The sequence below is a fragment of the Capricornis sumatraensis genome, chromosome 8, assembly GCF_032405125.1.
Source record: "Capricornis sumatraensis isolate serow.1 chromosome 8, serow.2, whole genome shotgun sequence".
Lineage (NCBI taxonomy): Eukaryota > Metazoa > Chordata > Mammalia > Artiodactyla > Bovidae > Capricornis > Capricornis sumatraensis.
In genome coordinates this window covers 88,234,791-88,242,002 of record NC_091076.1, presented here as the reverse complement: position 1 = coordinate 88,242,002, position 7,212 = coordinate 88,234,791, and the positions used below count along the sequence as shown (strand labels likewise).

Here is a 7,212-nt window from a genome sequence, read left to right as displayed (position 1 = left end):
TCTAGCTTATTAAATAGGCTCTTCCCTAATCCTGGGAACTCCAACCTAGCTCTCACCCAGCTCCTCATATCCTTCCCAGTCGTGACCACTGGAGTCACTCCCCAGTCACAATGCCACCATCAGAGCTTGGAGTTAGGGAACAGGGGATTAAAGGAGTGCTCCCACTAACAAAGAGGAAGCCAACAGAAGGGGGAATGGCCCAGGCTTCAGGACTGAAAGGTTTCTGGAGTCTCAAACTGGACGATCATTCCCCATCAAAATATGCTTACAGAATTCTCCTCTAGGGAGCTTCCCTGGTGGCTCAATGGTAAAGAATCCGCCTGCCTATGGAAGAGACACCGGTTCAATCCCCACATCTGGAAAACACCCCTGGAGAATGAAATGGCAATCCTACACCAGTATTTGCTTGGGAAATCCCACGGACAGAGGAGCCTGGTGGGTTACAGTCCATGGGGTCACAAATGGGCCAGACACGACTTAGCGATTAAACAACGATTCTCCTCTAGGTAAAATACAAAAGGGTTTTTTTTTTTTAATGCACGACATACAATTAAGTTTAAAATTTGAATAAACAGTGCTAGCTTCGGCAGCATATATACTAAAACTGGAACGATACAGAGAAGATTAGCATGGCCCCTGTGCAAGGATGACACACAAATTTGTGAAGCGTTCCATATTTTTAAAAAGAATGCATTTGAATCAGTTCTAATGAGGTGGATGAAACTGGAGCCTATTATACAAAGTGAAGTACGTCAGAAAGAAAAACTCCTATACAGTATACTAATGCATATATATAGAATTTAGAAAGATGGTAACAATGACCCTATATGCGAGACAGCAAAAGAGACACGGATGTAAAGAACAGTCTTTAGGACTCTGTGGGAGAAGGCGAGGGTGGGATGATATCAGAGGGTAGCATTGAATCATGTATATTATCATATGTGAAGCGGATCGCCAGTCCAGGTTCAATGAATGAGACAGGGTGCTCAGGGCTGGTGCACTGGGATGACTCTGGGGGATGGGATGGGGAGGGAGGTGGGAGGGGGGTTCAGGATGGGGAACACATGTGCACCGTGGCTGATTCATGTTGATGTTTGGCAAAAACCACTACAATATTGTAAAGTAATTAGCCTCCAATTAAAATAAATAAATTAATTTAAAATAAAATAAAATAAAATTTGAATAAACAACCTTTACTGGGTGAACATGTAAGTTTTTGAGATCAATTTCCAAAAATATATAATAAAAAATTATACATAGCTTCTAATCCTAATCTATGAGAACCATTGTCCTTTCTTGTCCAGACTTAGCACTAATGCCCTGAACAGTCTTGTCAGAGAAATACATAATTTTATGATCCACAAAATAGTGTTTAAAAATGGGATGGCCTGGGAATCAACTTAAAGAACATGGTTCTTTTTCCCACGTGGGGAAAAAAAGGTATTAATAAAGAAAATACCTAAGTAAATGTTAGAAAACAATCTACTCACTATTTAAAAAAAGAAAAACAAAATCTAGGGGCAGGATGCTACTTCAGACTCATCTTTCAATTTTCAAGGATACCTACATCTTTTCTAATTAAAATGTTTAATTTATCTTACAGATACATAACTCTGAACACTTTGAAGGAGTTAAACCCTTAAAGATGAGATGTGACCCTTTGAGGATGAAGATGGGAACCTATTTGGAAAGGAGGCATATAGGAAACGTTGTTGGGATTGTGGAGAAGAGAAAGGGGATCAAGGGAGAGGAGGCAGGGAGTACAGATCTGCACCATCCTCAGGACTTCCCTGAGTGAGCTGCTAATAGTAAGACAACCTTTCCAGTAACAGACTATGGCCATGCACTTGGCCATGCCTAACAAATCATGCCTGCCAAATCAAAACAATCTCCACCTTGGAAATAACAGAAGACCACATTTCATTCCAGATATTTGGGTATTCTATTTAATTAAGTGTCACAACTTTCCCTTTAGTAACATATTGCTATTTTACAGAAGCACCCTGGTTACTGATCCAACTTCTACAAAGTCTCATTGACAGCTTCTGATAGAAACAAACAAAAAATAATCATTTCTGATTTCTTGTCACAAATATACTGAAGGTATCAGACCATTAGTATTTTTGCAGTAACTTAAATATCTCAGTAAAATCAAACTTCTGAAACTTCAGTGTTTAATTTTCCTACTCTAATGATAGAAGGCTTCCCAAGTGGCTCAGCGCTAAAGAATCTGGCTATCAATGCATGAGCCACAGGAGACATGGGTTAGATCCCTGGGTAAGGAAGATCCCCTGGAGGAAATGGCAACCCACTCCAGTATTCTTGCCAGGATAATCCCATGGACAGAGGAGCCTGGGTGGCTACAATCCATGGGGTCACAGAGAGTCAGACACAACTGAGCATGTATGCACACACGATGGAAGCCTTCATAGAATCTTGTCTTGCTTATTTTCACACCAATTAAATAAAAGTATCATAGTGAGGGGGGAGGAAATGACTTTTACTGTGCTTCAGTTCAGTTCAGCTCAGTCGCTCAGTCGTGTCCGACTCTTTGCGACCCCATGAATCGTAGCACGCCAGGCATCCCTGTCCATCACCAACTCTCGGAGTTCACTCAGACTCACGTCCATCGAGTCAGTGATGCCATCCAGTCATCTCATCCTCGGTCGTCCCCTTCTCCTCCTGCCCCCAATCCCTCCCAACATCTAAGTCTTTTCCAATGAGTCAACTCTTCGCATGAGGTGGCCAACGTACTGAAGTTTCAGCTTTAGCATCATTCCCTCCAAAGAAATCTCCTTCAGAATGGACTGGTTGGATTTCCTTGCAGTCTAAGGGACTCTCAAGAGTCTTCTCCAACACCACAGTTCAAAAGCATCAATTCTTCAGCACTCAGCCTTCTTCACAGTCCAACTCTCACATCCATACATGACCACAGGAAAAACCATAGCCTTGACTAGATGGACCTTGGTTGGCAAAGTAATGTCTCTGCTTTTGAATATACTATCTAGGTTGGTCATAACTTTTCTTCCAAGGAGTAAGCGTCTTTTAATTTCATGGCTGCAGTCACCATCTGCAGTGATTTTGGAGCCCCCCCCCCCCAAAAAAAAAGTCTGACACTGTTTCCACTGTTTCTCCATCTATTTCCCATGAAGTGATGGGACCGGATGCCATGATCTTCGTTTTCTGAATGTTGAGCTTTAAGCCAACTTTTTCACTCTCCTCTTTCACTTTCATCAAGAGGCTTTTTAGCTCCTCTTCACTTTCTGCCATTAGGGTGGTGTCATCTGCATATCTGAGGTTACTGATATTTCTCCCGGCAATCTTGATTCCAGCTTGTTTCTTCCAGTCCAGCGTTTCTCATGATGTACTCAGCATGTAAGTTAAATAAGCAGGGTGACAATATACAGCCTTGACGTACTCCTTTTCCTATTTGGAACCAGTCTGTTGTTCCATGTCCAGTTCTAACTGTTGCTTCCTGACCTGCATACAGATTTCTCAAGAGGCAGGTCAGGTGGTCTGGTATTCCCATCTCTTTCAGAATTGTCCACAGTTTATTGTGATCCACACAGTCAAAGACTTTGGCATAGTCAATAGAGCAGAAATAGATGTTTTTCTGGAACTCTCTTGCTTTTTCCATGATCCAGCGGATGTTGGCAATTTGATCTCTGGTTCCTCTGCCTTTTCTAAAACCAGGTTGAACATCAGGAAGTTCACAGTTCACGTATTGCTGAAGCCTGGCTTGGAGAATTTTGAGCATTACTTTACTAGTGTGCGAGATGAGTGCAATTTGAGCATTCTTTGGCACTGCCTTTCTTTACTGTGCTTAGAACTTGTTTTAAACCTTGCATTAAATTTTTCATCTGGCAATCAATTGTAATCCTTTAAGGCATATATTTTGCTTTTTCTTAAGAGGTAAAACTTGTTGGCAAGGCTAAAATCATACCCACCAGCTTTGTTTTGCCTTGCAGGAAGTTGTCAGCATACAATAGAGAAACTGTCAGCATGTTCTGTGGTTTGCTTCACCTGCTGATTGTTTCTGCCCCATGACCCAAGAAATGTGTGGTGTTTATATTTTTAATTCCTCTACCTCCTGAAGGTGAAAAAAATGACAATAACTATACACATATAGCATAGAGAAAACAAAAACTGGAAATACAGATAGTACTATAGATTAAGTTTTAACTACTGACTGGTCTGCAAATCTGAATTAACACTTCTGCAATCTTCACTGAATCTATCCTACAGAAATATTTGCATATATAGACAAAGATCCAGATATGTTCTCTATGGCACTGTGGAAATATTTAAAAAACCTGTAAACAATCTAAACATCCTTTAATAGGGGAATAATTAAATTCGAAACACTGTACAATAGTTAAAATGAATATATATATATGAGTATATTCATAGATTTATATGGGAAAGCTTACAATGGTGTGATGTTAAAAAACCAATTTCTTTTTTTCTTTTTTTCATTGAACTATAGTTGATTTACAATATTGTGTTAGCTTCAAGTATACAGCAAAGTAATTCAGATACACATATATATTCTCTTTTACAGATTCTTTTCCAATATGGGCCCCTGCAAGATACTGAATATAGTTCCCTGAGCTACAGAGTAAATCTTTGTTGTTTATCTATTTTATATATAGTGGTGCATATCTGTTAACCCCATACTCCTAATTTATCCCTCCCTGTCTTCTGCTTTGGTAACCATAAGTTTGTTTTCTATGTGAGTCTGTTTCTGTTTTGTAAGTAAGTCCATTTGTATTATTTTTTAGATTTCATGCATAAGTGTTATCATATAATAGTTGTCTTTCTCCGACTTACTTCACTTAGTACAATAATCTCTGAGTCCATTCATGTTGCTGCAAATGGCAATATTTTATTACCTTTTAAATATTTATTTATTTGGCCGCACCAGGTCTTAGTTGCAGCATGTGAGATCTTGTTCCCTGACCAGGGATTGAATTTGGGTCCCCTGCATTGGGAGCTCAGAGTCTTAGCCACTGGACCACCAGGGAAGTCCCTATTTCATAATTTTTATGGCTGAGTAATGTGATATATATACATATCACATCTTCTTTATCCATTCAACTGTCAGTGGACACTCTAGTTGCTTCTATCTCTTGGCTATTATAAATTGTGCTGCTATGAACACTGGGTTGCATATATCTTCTCAAATCAGAGCTTTTGTCTTTTCTAGATATATGCCTCAGGGTGGGATTGCTGGATCATACGGTAGTTCTATTTTTAGTTTCTAAAGGAGCCTCTATATTGTTTCCCACAGTGACCACACCAATTTATGTTCCCACCTACAATGTAGGAAGGTTTCCTTTTTTCCACACTCTCTCCTGTATTTATTGTAGACTTTTTAGTGACAGCCATTCTAACTGGTGTGAGGTGATAGCTCACTGTAGTTTCGATTTGTATTTCTCTAATAATTAGTGGGCTTTCCTGGTGGCTCAGCAGTAAAGAATACACTTGCCAATGCAGGAGAAACAGGTTTGGTCCCTGGATTGGGAAGATCCCCTGGAGAAGGAAATGGCAACCCACTCCAATTTATTCTTGCCTGGGAAATCCCATGGACAGAGGACCCTGGTGGGCTATAGTCCATGGGGTCGCAAAGAGTTGGACACAACTTAGAGACTAAACAACAACAATTAGCAATATTGAGCATCATTTCATGTGCCTCTTGGCCATCTGGATGTCTTTGGAGAAATGCCTGTTAAGTTCTTCTGCCATTTTTCAATTGGATTGTTTGGTTTTTTTGACACTGAGTTGTATGAGCTGTTTGTATATTTTGGAAATTAAGTCCTTGTTGGTCACATAATTTGGAAATATTTTCTCCCAGTCTGTAGGCTGTCTTTTTGTTTTGTTTACAGTTTCCTCTGCTATGCAAATGCTTATAAGTTTGATTAGGACCCATTTGTTTTTGCTTTTATTTCTATTGCTTTGGGAGACAGAACTAAGAAAATATTGCCACAATTCATGTCAGAATTGTAGCAGGCTTCAGTGGTTGTAGCACACAGCTTCAGCAGTTGTAGAAAATGTTTTGCCTATATTCTCTCCTAGGAGTCCTATGATGTCATGTCTTATATTTAAGTCTTTAAGCCGTTTTGAGTTTTTTTGTGTGTGTGTATATGATGTGAGGGAGTATTCTAACTTTATTGATTTAGATGAGGCTGCCCAGCTTTCCCGACACCACTTGCTGAAGAGATTGTCTTTTCTCCAATGTATATTCTTGCTTCATTAGTTAAAGATTAATTGACCATATTGATGAAAGTGAAAGTGGAGAGTGAAAAAGTTGGCTTAAAGCTCATCAGAAAACTAAGATCATGGCATCTGGTCCCATCACTTCATGGCAAATAGATGGGGAAACAGTGGAAACAGTGTCAGACTTTATTTTGGGGGGCTCCAAAATCACTGCAGATGGTGACTGCAGCCATGAAATTAAAAGACGCTTACTCCTTGGAAGAAAAGTTATGATCAACCTAAATAGCATATTGAAAAGCAGAGACATTACTTTGCCAACAAAGGTCCGTCTAGTCAAGGCTATGGTTTTTCCAATGGTCATGCCTGGATGTGAGAGTTGGACTGTGAAGAAAGCTGAGTGCCAAAGAATTGATGCTTTTGAACTGTGCTGTTGGAGAAGATTCTTGAGAGTCCCTTGGACTGCAAGGAGATCCAACCAGTCCATTCTGAAGGAGATCAGCCCTGGGATTTCTTTGGAGGGAATGATGCCAAAGCTGAAACTCCAGTACTTTGGCCACCTCATGCGAAGAGCTGACTCATTGGAAAAGACTCTGATGCTGGGAGGGATTGGGGGCAGAAGGAGAAGGGGACGACAGAGGATGAGATGGCTGGATTGCATCACTGACTCGATGGATGTGAGTCTGAGTGAACTCTGGGAGTTGGTGATGGACAGGGAGGCTTGGAGTGCTGCGATTCACAGGGTCGCAAAGAGTCAGACACGACTGAGCGACTGAACTGAACTGAACTGAACTGAGTATGTGTTTATTTCTGGGCTCTCTATTCTGTTCTGTTGATCTATATGTCTGTTTTTGTGCCAATACCACACTGTTTTGATTACTGTAGCTTTGAGTATTGTCTAAGGTCTGGGAGGGTTTATGCCTCCAGCTTTGTTCTTTTCTCTCAGGATTGCTTTGGAAATTCTGGGTCTTTTATGATTCCATATATATTTGGATTATT

General features: G+C 40.3%; 1 non-coding gene across 1 annotated transcript; it reads left to right on the top strand.

Moving 5' to 3' along the window:
* The first annotated feature begins 574 nt into the window (after positions 1-574).
* On the top strand, positions 575-681 carry LOC138084819 (U6 spliceosomal RNA). The gene has a single exon (XR_011145228.1). It is a non-coding gene; the product is annotated as a U6 spliceosomal RNA (small nuclear RNA).
* Positions 682-7,212: the final 6,531 nt, after the last annotated feature.